Genomic DNA, 13,426 nt, shown 5'->3' with positions numbered 1-13,426 from the left:
GGGGAGTTCTCTGGAACCTCCCCAGCACCTCAATGTCCTTTTTATACTGAAGGATCCCACAGTGAATGTACCGCTTGAGGTGTGGCCTCACCAACGCCGAGAGCAGGTCGCTTTCCTGGTCCTGCTGGTCCCTGCAAAATATAAATCAGAACACTTAGTCCTTCGTTGTTGATTAATATTGTGTTGTTCTAATTATTGTGTGGGGGGTTTTAAAGTATTTTTGGGAGTATTTCCTTAAATGTCTTCATAGATCAGCTTGACTCAGTATATAGACATGGATCTACTTCAGTTTCCCCAAACCAGTGACTCAGCTGGACTACAGCCTGTAACTATGCGCAAGCTATCTTTCAAAATATATGTTTAAAATATGTAACGCTTCAGTTGAACATTAATAAATTATATTTGAATTCTTGAACAATTTTCTATTCTCTGTGTGACTTACAGAGTGCTGTCAAATTTGCATTGCAAATTCAATATGAGTAATTTGCTTTTGGATGCTGACACAGAAAGGCTCAAGAGAGGATCCAAACAAGAACTGGGGCCCATTGTACACAAACACATGGTAAAAAATATTCAAGATGCAAATATAGGCTTAGCAAATGTGAGTTAGAATTTTTTACTGTCATCTCTATGCTTAATAGGAACTCAACATTCTGCAACATTACAAGACATTGCCCTGCATTTTTGTTTTGAGAGTTCTGCTTGTCTAGATAATCAGATCTCTGCTTTCCTAGTGATTATTGAGTATCTATGTCAATTGCTAGTCAACAGTGAAAATGGTAAGTGAAGAAAAATGTCCTATGTGCAGTTGACTGCAAGATTTTCCAGTTGTCTTTACACACCGAGACTATTTTTTGTCTGATGTTCATTCAGTTCTCATCCATGTATATACACAAAACCTTATTCTCGTGGAGGTGAGAAGACTCACATAGAGGAATCCTAAAATGGACATTTGAGATCTAATAGGAGATATCGCTGTGTGCAGATTTCACCGTTCCCTCTTTTGCTTCTCTCAGGGTGCAGAAATGAAGGTAGAGTTTCTGGCGTCTAGCAGCAGATGTCCAGCTGAACTCTAATTCCTAATGTTGTACAATTTGTATATACCGTGATCACACTGTACTTCAGCAAGCAAAAGTCAGTTTCCATTGTCACCAAATACAGAGCAATAATGTGGTATATTTATGGTGCTGAGCAGTGAATTAAAGAAGGATTCACAGTCCATCTCAGCTTGGGAATTGCCCAGCATGCCAGTGCTCTTATCTAGAGCCCTTAAAATGTGGATTTACCACTGTTTCACTTACTATCAAGTCTAATCACTTGTCCAGTTCTGGAAATCGGGCTCCTGATGTGAATATCCCTGATTTGCTAGCAGATCTTCCCAGGCATTAATGGAAAAAGATTTGTCTTTAAATGAGAACTTTTAGTCACTGCCCAGGAGTGCTCCTTACGATTTTAAAGCATAAACCTTTTTGCATTTACCTTGAATACACAGAAATAAATGCTCCTGTTCAGGATGAAGAGATAAAGCAAGAAATTAGTTGTCTAAAAACATGGCAACACAGGACCTGTTTCCCAGTGATGGCTGTTCCTGATATAAAGTTAATCCTGGTATCTGAAATGGAGCCTGGGCTAATTAAAAACATCAGAAATAAAGCATGTGAGATATTTGGCATTCAGCTGCCAGCTCTGCAGGAAAACAGAGAAGAGGGGAAACTCTTTCAATGAGTGTAGCTAATATAAAATATTGTTTTAGTAATGCAGAAGTGTAAATTAGTGTACCTGGTTCTTGCAGCAGCTTTTATTTCTGTATTTACTGATAATCCTGTGGGAGGTGAAAATCTGGCACAAGATACTCCCTCAGCAGTGTGGATTAGGTTACAGCCCATCACATCACCATACACATTGTGCCAGTCTAAGAAGGTGTTTTCAGAGAAATATGAAAGAACAATCATTAATAGAACTCATAAAAAAAGAGTAGGGTCAAATTTGCTGGGATATCAAGGAAAAAAATCCTGGTAGGATCAAACCCTCACTAGCACCAGAAACCCTTTCTTTTTAAGGATTTGAAAGGTTTCATTAAGTGAAAGACTGACACCAGGTTGCTACAACAACAACATGTTGCTGGAGGCCAAAATGCTGAAAACTTTCCACTTTTTCCCTACAATCAAACAGCAGTGTAGAAGAATAAAATAAAATAAAATAAAATAAAATAAAATAAAATCTTTGCTAGAAGTCGTAGGAAATATATCAATAGTGCCTCAGAGGGGAGAATAGCCAGACAGCTGCAGCCTTGGTGGTCCATCCAGCACATCTTGAATGGAGGAACAAACAAATTAAAAGCAAATGCGGGACAATGTCAGATTTTTGCAAAAGCAGAGAGCCATTTAGTGTTCTACAGATCTGTACACATATTTTGCATAACTGCATGGCAAATTTTTTACATAAAAAATATAATATGCTAATAATTTCTATATTAACAGAAAATTCATAAATTCACTATTTCTTATAGCAGCCTCTAGAAATTATCACCTCTTAGACTTTGCCAATACCATGCAAACAACTGACTTAAGCCTAAGCACTTCTGTGATAAGTTTAATCCTATCCCAGCAATCATTTCTTCATATCTGGTGTTGATGTGGATATATTAATATTAATATTTATATATATATATTTATATTTCTGTGTTTAAAGGCCTGTAACTCACAACCTATTAGGAAAGCAATGTGGTTTGTTTTTTTCCTTTCTGGAACTGTGTATTCCAAGGGAGAATTTTCCAAGAGTACCATGTAAGTGAAAACATGCTCTACTTAAAAGCCATTTCAGTGATTGGTGTGGGTTTCCTATTGCAGTGACACGTGCTTTGGGGGTTTATGGTTGAGAGAAGTCTCTGCTGAAGTGGCATGGCTTGGTTCCCTGGAAGGCTCACACATGTGACACTCTAAACTCCAACCACTCCATTCAAAGCACTGGCTCAAAGCTCCATCTCATCCCATGTGGGAAGAGACAATTTTCCCTCTTTTCTGCCCTTGTGGGCAAGAGAAAACTGAGCGCAAGCAAAGGGATGGAGAATGCAGCAGAGGCAGGAGATTTCTTTTTCCTTCTCTCCATCCTGCCAGGTAATCTGCTAGCATTCCTAGGCTTTGAATGTTCATCCTGGCATTCATTCCTTAGGAAACTTGCAGAACACTGCTGACCTGCAGTGGTTTTCTTGAGGCAGCTGTCACTTTCAGCAGCGCTGTTGTTATTTACATTTGTCACGTGCTAAATTGATCCATTTTCCCGACCTTTGCTTGCCAGCTCAGGTGAAAGGGACAGCTTGATATGTGGAAGTTACAGTCCTGGAGTAAAAAAACAGAGAGGGTAAAATTCCAGTTTCATTGGTTTAACGTGGAACTTGTGTCCTGCCTTAAGCAATCCATATCCCAGCAGCAGCAAGGACAGTGCCAACGTGCTGCACCCAGGGTACAGGACCTGTCCTGTGTCATTCCCATCCTGCAACTGAGAATTCCTGTGAAGAACTGATGTGTCATAGCCCCACAGTTCCCTGGGTCAGATTCCTTACACTTCATAGCTCTCCAGCATAGTGTTCTCAAACATCAGCCAATTCACATTAATAGAACACTTTCATGTGATCCAGGGAGAAAGGGGATCCATACACCAGCTAGGAGAGAAGGAGTGCAGAAGGTTATAAAAATCAGAGACAGAGTGGTGCATTTTCATTTTTAGGCTAGAGGAAAATTGGGTAAGTAATTTTTCATGAGTTCTTTACATTTTAAAATGTCTAGACTCAGAACAGTTTACTAATTATGTTTTAGATGTTACAAAAAGGCAAAGGGAATGTCTGACAAGTAAAAGAATTATTTTCTCTGTACCAGGAAAAAAAAGTGTCTTCTTTGAGGTTCTATAGTTTCATGATCTCTTGTATAACTTGTTTTACAATCCCATACCCTATATAGTGTGTCTACAGGATGATGTCTTGTTTAGTCAGTATCTAAGACCAAGAGACTGATCATTAAATGTGCATGTCCTAAAATAGCTGTTTTAAAAACAAGTTACAACATTACAGACTGTCATAACTATTTGCAAATGCTGGAGTTGTTAAATGTGGCTCTCTTCCACTTGCTCTTTTTTTTTTTTTTTTTTTTTTTTTTTTTCAGAAACAGTTCTAAGTGTTTGTGTCAGTAAGGAGTGCTTGTTGTTTTGAAGTTGCCATGTAACAACAAGAACATGTGTTTCTCATGCAGAATTTCAGGGATGAAGTGAGCTGGCTGCTCACTAGACAGATTATGCAGATGTTTGGTGATCTTAAGTGGGAACTGTCTACGATGTTTTGTCTTTGATGCATAGCAAAGTTTGTTTCATTGTTTCAGGCCATAAAACACAACACTGAGCAGTTGTAGGTATAATATTGTCTCTGGTGACCCAAAACTTACAGTTCTTCAGGTAGTTGAAGTCACTTCCAGTCTTACCACTAGGAGAACCAACTAAATCAAAATAAGATGAGCAAAAATTTGATTGTTACTGCTTTTTAACGTTGGTGACATGATATTGAAATCTGTTGTCAATGTGTAAGTCCTTAGTCACTTCAGTTATTTCTGGATTTTATTATTCAACAGGGTTTATATTATCATCGTGTGTTGGAAACTGTTTTCCAAGTTTGAAAAAATGGGTTTATCTTCAGGCAAAACTAACAATCTTATCAACTGGCACAGGATAACAATGACAGGCATGCTTCTATCTGTATTATAAAGCGGATATTTCCCACAAAATCTAATATTGCCTTAAAAATATAGTGTTTTTAGCTTGAATTTTGTCCTCGTGATTCAACTATTCAGGATCAAGTTGCTCACTACCTAGAAGTAGACTTTTTTCCCTTTACACTGCCCAAAAAGATGGATTAAAAACCTGTAATATACATATAGGAGTTGGAAAAAAAATCCATCCCTTCATGTCAAAATGTTTTCATTATAGATTCAAAGTTTAATTCAATGCTAATACATGTACTCTATAAATCTTATTTTATGAGGATTTTGGACAGGAAAAAGTGCTGGTAGTTGACCAGAAAAGTCAGATGGGCCTAGGGGTAGATTATCTAATCCTTGTTGGCTTACTTTTAATTAACCTGACGTCTGCATCTCCCTCTGTATCCGCATCACATCCAGTCATTTTTCCATCTCTAAAGCAGAGCCCTGTAACAATGACATCCTGCCCTAAGGAGATCAGTAGGCACTTTGCAAATGCATGAATTATCCAGTTAGTGTTTCCATCAAGCAGTTGAAAAATCTGTGGGAAGCAACCTAGTCTGGGGAAAAAACCAATCTAAGCTGATCTAAGTTACATTAAAGTTGGGGTTTTAACAATAAAGTCCACAACAAGTTTGAAAAGAGTAATATTTTACCCTCCTTCTGTGATCTAGGCTTAATGCTAAATGAATGGCTTAAGTGCAGTTAATTGATTCCACATTTAATTGCAGAAACTAGTGGTTTGAAGAGCTGCACTGCTGACAGCCAGGATAAGAGTTGAGCCATCAGAGATTATAGTTTTTATTTTTTCTTGACATAATCCTTTTTAAGTACCGTGTTCTAAAAATCACATGGTGAAACAAAGTTTGATTTAAGTTTTGTATGTTTTCATTAGAAGCTCTTTAATGCAGGATCCTACAAAAATACAGCAGTTGGTCAAGATCCATATACAGAATATACAAGCCTCAGCAAGCTTGACAAAATACTGAACTATATATTCTTGCCAAATTAAATTTGTCATTAAATGCTAGTTAGGACTTGACAGACTCATTTACTTCTCTGGTTTCTCAGCAAGCAAAAGATCCAGCCAGTTCTCTTTATTCTTGGGCAAACCCAAGCTTCAGCCAGCTCTGAGTCCCTGCAAATGGATTCAGATATTTATATTTGTTTGCTTCATGTGTAAACAGTAGTGTGCTGCGGGGACTTTTGTAGGACTTTAATGGGTCTGTGCATAAATAAAAGGTAAGAATGATTTATTTTATTACATAGATGAAATCTGCTTTTCTGAGTATAAGTAATCAGAAAAGATTTCCTGGTTCATGGCAACCTGACTGAGTGAAAACAGTTCTTTTCTTGCTACCAAAACATAATGTGATTAATATAGTGCTATTTGTTCTGTTTTGATATGAACAGCTGCCATATTTTCTAGAATATTTTAGAAGGGAACAAGACCAGTAGAATTGTGAGCAAGAAAGCAGGATAATGAGATAATCTCCCTAGAAACAATGAAATAAACCAGAAAACTTTATCAGTGAACCAGCATCATTAATGTTTCTGCAGAATAGATCTGAGGAACTGACCAACTGAGACAAGGGAATTCTTTGGTAAATATTATTTCAGAATTTTTTATCCCATTCCCAAAATGGGAATCACTCTACGGGTCCTCCAGCAGACCTGTAAAAAAATACCTCTTTTGGGGAGATACTAAAATAGGGCAGGATTTGTTCCTCAGCTCTGTCTTCTGTGATTCTGTGAAGTGTCAGCCAAACAGCACCATTTCTGTGCACTGAAGGTTCACTGTCAGGTTTTCACAAACCCTCCAAAAAAGGCAGAGAGGATCCTTCTAGATCTTCTGAAGCACAAACAATTTTTGATATTGACAAACTGACATAGTGAGAAACTCCTGGTTAAAGCCAGAAACACAATTGCTGCAGGAACGGAAGGGAGGGAAAAAGTACAAAGAAGCTGTTAGTGAGTATCAAAATCCCAGTTTTTCAGCACATCTTCATAAACCTGCAGGTTTTGACCTTATCTGCCTAGATTTTAATATGTGTTTTTAGCGTGGATTCTCCAGCACTTCAGAGGGATGTGTGTGCTCCATTATGCAAAGCTGTCAGTTCTAACAACAGTCTGATCTGTTGCCTATATTTTTGTGTCTGTGTTTTATATCTACAGCATATTGATACTATTGAATATAGGGTAATTATTAGTATCTATTGTGAGAAGTTGCATGCCTGCTTTTTACATTGCCTGTTACTCACAGTTTCCATGGAACTTGCAACTGTAAACTGAAAAATTATACTTAACCACTTTCTTGATGAGAAAGACCTGATTTTAGCCACACTTTTGGAGCATTGCACTGTTTTATTGAACCCATATGAAAATCTCTATGATACAAGGGGCAGGAGGTTTAAATTCATGGTCTACATAAAGTGGGGGGTTTTTTTTCTGTTTCTTTGGTAGGCTCATAAATCACACAATGCTCACACCAAGGGGTGAAACATGTCAGGAGCACTGACCATGGAAATATTCATGCATTCTAATAAACGAGCCTCAACATTTTTTAATTGTCCTACGTGCAATATTTAGTTCCTGCATGAAGACTCACCAGGCCAAAACAAATATTTCAGTCATGGCACTATTAAATCGTTTCTACTGGTAAAAAGATGTCAAGAGTTTCAGAAACTATGCTTGAGCCTTTTGCACTAAAACATTGTACAGTCTCATAATATCATTTTGTGGTAAATTCTGTTCTTACATGTGAAGTTTAAAGAGGTTTGAGTCAATCTATGGGCTATCAGACTTTTCAAAGAATATTGCTCCTTTCTAGATGCACAGGACTCCACCAAGTAATCTTAATGAATTTACTCAAACAAGAGGAAAAGACTCACATTTGGGTACGAGAAGAAACCAAAATCTTTATTCACATGAACTTTAAATTGGACAAACAATTGTTAGGCCTTATTTTGTGTTCACTTCACTGACTTAAAATATGGTTAATATCCATGATTTGGTACTAGTGACTGGTACTTAGTTGCCTACACACTGTCACAGTTTCCTGTTTAAAGCAGAAATTTTATATATTTCATGTTACAGTCCCTACTTTAAAGTGCCAGTGTAGTGCATAATGATGTATAACAACTATTTTGTGAGCTTGGTCTCCAGGGAACCCTCCCCAAACCAAAACTGAGATTGAGTTAAGGTACTGTAAAGCCTGCAACTAGCATATTCCTTACTGATGATGAAATGCCAATGAAAAAAATACACCTGTAAATTAAAAGTGAACTTCTGAAACTGGATCTTGTTCATATTAGTGGAAAATGAGAACATGAATATAAATAGTGGAGACCCAGCTGGAGAAGGCAATAAGTTATAAGAGTTTAAATCTGTCATTAGGTGAAGCTGATTAGGTTTAGGTCTGTCAGAAGGATGAAGAGTTGGGCCATCTGTAACAGCAGTGAGCAGCTTAGGTAACTTTATCTCCACCAACCACCAGGGATCACCAGGACCACTTCCCACCAGCACAGCATTAGATCATCTTCTAAAAAAGCCACTGCCACAAAGGCAAACATCAAACACGGTCTAGAGGGGATAATGCAGCTCAGGCACCATTTGTTGTCTCCAGGTCGTCATAAATACATGGAAGACTGGCTGTCACTGACTTCTCTCAACCTTGTTTTGCAATTCTGCTTAGTGGAATCAAAGGAATCAGGGGGAAAATAGGTTTATCATTTACATTCTGTCTAAACATTAATTCATTGCATTAGTTTTAACATGGTAACAGGTATGAAACTATGGTAATGTCTGTAAGGAAGCATTCTTATTAGCATGCAATTACTATCCTTTGGAAAAAAAGCACATAAAATTATTTTAGCCTTACTGTGAGGGTTTTTTAAATTTATTTATGATACCTTTGAGGATGATATTACTCTGCACAAAACTGTTCTTGGCTAATCTTACAAGTAACTCTGGGGAAGCATTTTGGTCTTGATTAGCCTTGAAATGTGATGGAGACTTTTTATGCAGGGTTAGATCATACTTAGAAAAGTCCATAATCCAGGGAATATTCAATGTAAAATTTAATCTGTTCTTTTAGAACAGTAATGTCAAATCAAACCAGTAATCATCTTCCTTCTGTATCATTCTTCTGAGGGCTGAACACCAGCTGTACTTTCCTGCTTAGCCCAGGATTACACAACATGGTAATAGCCTGATCACTCAACTCCCCTGTGCCTCAATTTGTGCTTTTCTAAAATGTCAGCAGCGTTCTCCTGCTTTGTGAATCGGTGAGGAACTTGCACAAGTAATCCAACTAAATGCTTACAGTACATCTAAGTGTTGTATTTACTTAACCTAGCTATTTTCAAGGTGCAGAAGACTGAAGAAACTCAACAAATTTAGTTTCAAAGTAAATATTTTTTCATCCAAACTTGGGAATCTTTGTAAACAACTTATGAGCACTATCTTGACTACAGTTTCAGAAGTCAGTGACTCAGTTCCCAGAGTTAGTCCTGCAAAAACCTAATACACTTGCTTGGACTAGAATATGAAATCTGACCCCTGTCTGGCTATTAACAAGTTGTCTTGATGTGCAGCTCTCCTGAGAGATTTATTTTCACAGCCTGCTCTCCCTACTGATAGAACACAGCATTTCTGGAGTAAGAGTATTGACAACTGAAATATTCAATAGCTGAGTCTTTATCTAATTTATTCTCACTCAGTGATCTAACAGCTATCATGAAATTATTAAAAACAGCCTCAGGCTAAATGGCCTCTGACTGAGGATGAAGGATACAATCTGCATAAGATATCTTCATTTATATATACATGTAATATATGCATGTGTATATATGTGTGACTGGGTGGTACTGGCTATGTACCTGTGTGGTGTCAGCAGAAAGAAAACCAATAAACATCCTCCCCTCAGCCCAAGGAGAGTCTCTGAGTGCTGGAGGCTTTCCAGGAGCCCAGGAACCAGTCCTCCTCTCCTGGGATGTTTGTGTGGGCATGGAGGGTGTGTGAGCACAAAGGCCAGAAAGCAGCTGCAACCTGCCAACCCTGACATGTCAACACACACCTCAGGCCAGCAAAGTGGGAGATTAAATGCTGCTGCCATCCAGAGTTAGGGAGAGACAGCTGCTGGCAGCTGCTTCAGACCCCAAAGCTAAAGCAGAACAAGCAGGAAGGAACTCTTTCACCCCTGAGCAGCTTTAGATCTGCCTCTTCCCATCAGCTCTCAGAAAACCAGTCCCTGTGGCAACTCTGCTCTCCCTTGTGTTTCCACTGACTCTCTTGGAGAGAGGGAGGAGAAAAAAAGGGAATGCATGAACAGAAGAAACAGGTAAACTCAGAAGGGAAAGCAGGAAAAATAATTTGAAGAAGGAAGGATCTGAAAAGAGGCAAGAAATAATTCATCTTGCATTCTTCCCAGGCCCTACACGTGTCTCTAGATGTGTTAAGCCAACTGATCTCACCTTGCTTCATGCTCTGTCTCACATAATGTGGATTTTTGTCTCTCTGAGTTGTGTCTCACCATTCCCAGTGCTGAGGCTGGACACCAGAGCAGGCAGACCAGCTCGAGGAGCAAAGAGCAGGTTCTAAAAAATCCTCCCCTCACATCAGACCTTCCACTGCTACTTCCAGAATTTTGCCCCAAGTCAGAGGGCGTGTCCTTCCTGCCTCAGCTGAGAGATTTAGGAACAGAAATTCCTCACTTTGCCTGAATGACTGTTTGTATTCAGAGTGTGAAAACACATGTAAACTTTGTCAAATTGGCTATGGACCTGATTTACACAGTCATATATGTCTCATAATACAATTTATTGTTCATAAATCATAATTAGCTGTTTATAAAAGGCCAGTAGTAATAATAAGGAAATATTTTTCAGTCCTGCACAATGATAGGCACAGATCTGATGCCTTGGGACCTGAAACTGTACAAAGATTTGACAGAGCTAAGAGAATGAAGTAGATATTTATTGAAAGGCTTTTAGGGTACATCTTGGGCAGGACAAGAGTCTGGCCAGGGCTACACCCAAGGTGGACCCAAAAGGGTCACAAAATGCACGACAAGATCTCACACTTTTATAAATTTTAATCCATTTGCATATTGGGGTTTAATTGCCCAATTTCAGCTTCAGATGATGATGTCCCATCTTGTTTTTTCTCTTCAGACCCCCACTTTTTGTGATTTTGGGCCCAAAAGCTGTACTCATTTTCCTTGGTCTTCAGCAGGAAAAGGATTTGTTTTGTTTCCCTGCTCTGTGAAGAGAGGGTATTAACACTTAATATGAGGCTAAGAACTGCACCCCTGGGCAGCACAGAATCGGAAAAACATGAAAGCTCAAACTTAAGGTTGAGCAGGTGAGCTATGTAGGGCAGGCTCCCCTATAGCTCCTGGGCCCTATTAGCTGGTGGTGGTGTTCAGAACTTAAATAGGAATCTGTGTCCAGCTCTCCATCACTGGAATGGGCATGTGGACATGGAGAGAGAGCCAGTGCACAGTTCTGTATTTCATCTGAATCAGCCTCTGACTGAAGTGCTGCATATGGAATCTGGTGAAAAACTGCTGGTATAAGTGTGGTTTGGAAAGAAGAATGTTCCAATACTTGCATAGTCTTTTTTGGATCATATATATTTTATGAAAAACTTTTGGCATCAGTTTTAAGGACTAAGCCCTGTGCAGTACTTTGACATCTGCAACCAGTGCAGCAGAAGGAAATGTACGTGACCTGAAAACATTTAATGCTCAATGCACGAGGGAAAGATTATTGAGATCTACAGATGCAGGCATTGAGCACCATTTTAGGCACCCTGAGGTGGCCATGACATCCTCATGTGACTAGCAGATAAAACACAAAATTATCTGAGACCCAAGTCTTCCAGAGAGGCAGTTAAGGGATAAGTAGAATACATCAGAATCACACTTAAGATTCCCATAACCACTTTCATTTATTATTACTTGGGACTATATAGTATTAGGAAAGTTCTGTTAAGAGCTGAAATGATAGACTTTCTTTTTTCAGCTGGGAAAATATTACTAGATAGACAGTAAACCAAAATTATTTAGCAGCTCCATGTTTCCTTAGGAAGGGCACCTCCTGATGGAGGTTCCAATAACAAATTCCAGCAGAAGTCTGGTAACTGGAGCATGCCAAGGAAGCCAAGGGCTGACATCCTAGTTCTGCCACTTGGTGAGCTTTTTAACCTTGGGCAAATCCATTAATCTCCAAAGAAATATGTGCCTTCTTCTGTACTTTTGTGCCATAAAACATAACTTAAACATCTGAAGGGTTCAGGAGTGCCCTAAAGTGCCACATGGGGCTGATTAGAAGCAATAGAAGTATGTCATCAATTGGATTTTTCCAGGCCAGGTTGTCATCCTGATTGAAAATTAGCCAGAAATGGGAGAATAAGTTTTAACTTTCATAACCTGTTTTTTAAATCATGCTTTCATGTCTTAGTGGCAGGTAACTCAGCGTCCCGGTTTCTTTTCTTTCACACTTGTTCATCAAGTGGGGCACATCAGCCAAAGCTGGGCTGCATCCTCTGCTGCCCTCTGAACCTCAGTCCTACGTGGGCTCAGTGATGTGCTCTCCATAGGCAGTTTCTGGTTTTCTTGGGGGAAGGGCACGAAAATACCATTTCACAGCTCTCACAAAAATCCAGCTCAGCTTTCCGTTGCCAAGCGACATCACGGTTCTACAGCAGATCCAGCTGCTGATGTTACTAAGCAACGTCCTTCCCATCAAGTTGTGCACTTGAAAATCATTACTTGTTTATTAATTCTCATGATGGGTTATGGTTTGCCCCCCCACAGATCATGGTATTTGCTCTTCCAGAATTTGTGAGAAAGCAAAAGCTGAAAGGCTGTCTTGGGTCAGTCGTTACTGTCACATTGTTGGAATATGAAGAAATTGGGAACGGTTTTGCACTATTACATCAACAGAAGAGTAAAGAGAAGAGTAAAGAGAGAGGAGTAAAGTTCTGAACACCTCCCCTTTCTTCTCTTTCCTATGGGAATAGCTGGTGTGTTATAGTATGCTCAGTGCCTCAGCAGAGGTTTGCAATGCTTTATGTGTAGTATCAATCACATGAAAGGAAGGAACATAAAACATTTTGTCTTAAATTGGCAGTATTTGTGCCATAATGGAAAATGACCTCAAACTAAATTTTTTCTACAAATATCTAAGGTAGCATGTCTTCAATATACAGGAAACTATCATATCTGTGCAGTGTGTTTTGGTAAGTGTACCCAATAATGTATATACTGGGATTAAATTTGATCACTCATGACAAATTATTTGGCTCTTACTGAAATACCTAACTTATTACCCCACTACAAAGCTTACATTTAAGTCTGAGCTGTATTTTCCCCTTCCAGTCCTCCTGGGTTAAATCCTGTTTTGATCAAGAAAAGACAATCTCTTCCTGGATGAGCCTGAAGTGTGGCTGAGGAGCCTCAGGGGAAATTCCAGCAAATAACAGTAAAGCAGCAATGTGAGTACTTCTTCTTCCCCCACCAGTTCCATCATAAAATCAAAGAGAATAAATAGAGACATCAGAGCACGTGGAATTCTCTCAGAGCTGGTGGTTTACACCTCATACTGGAACAGGACAGAAGATCAGCCTCTGCAAAGGTGGGAACAGCTTGCAATGAAGAAGGGTTGGTTGGGATAGATGGG

The sequence above is a fragment of the Sylvia atricapilla genome, chromosome 8 (assembly GCF_009819655.1).
Source record: "Sylvia atricapilla isolate bSylAtr1 chromosome 8, bSylAtr1.pri, whole genome shotgun sequence".
NCBI classification, from domain to species: domain Eukaryota; kingdom Metazoa; phylum Chordata; class Aves; order Passeriformes; family Sylviidae; genus Sylvia; species Sylvia atricapilla.
This window is presented reverse-complemented; position numbering follows the sequence as displayed.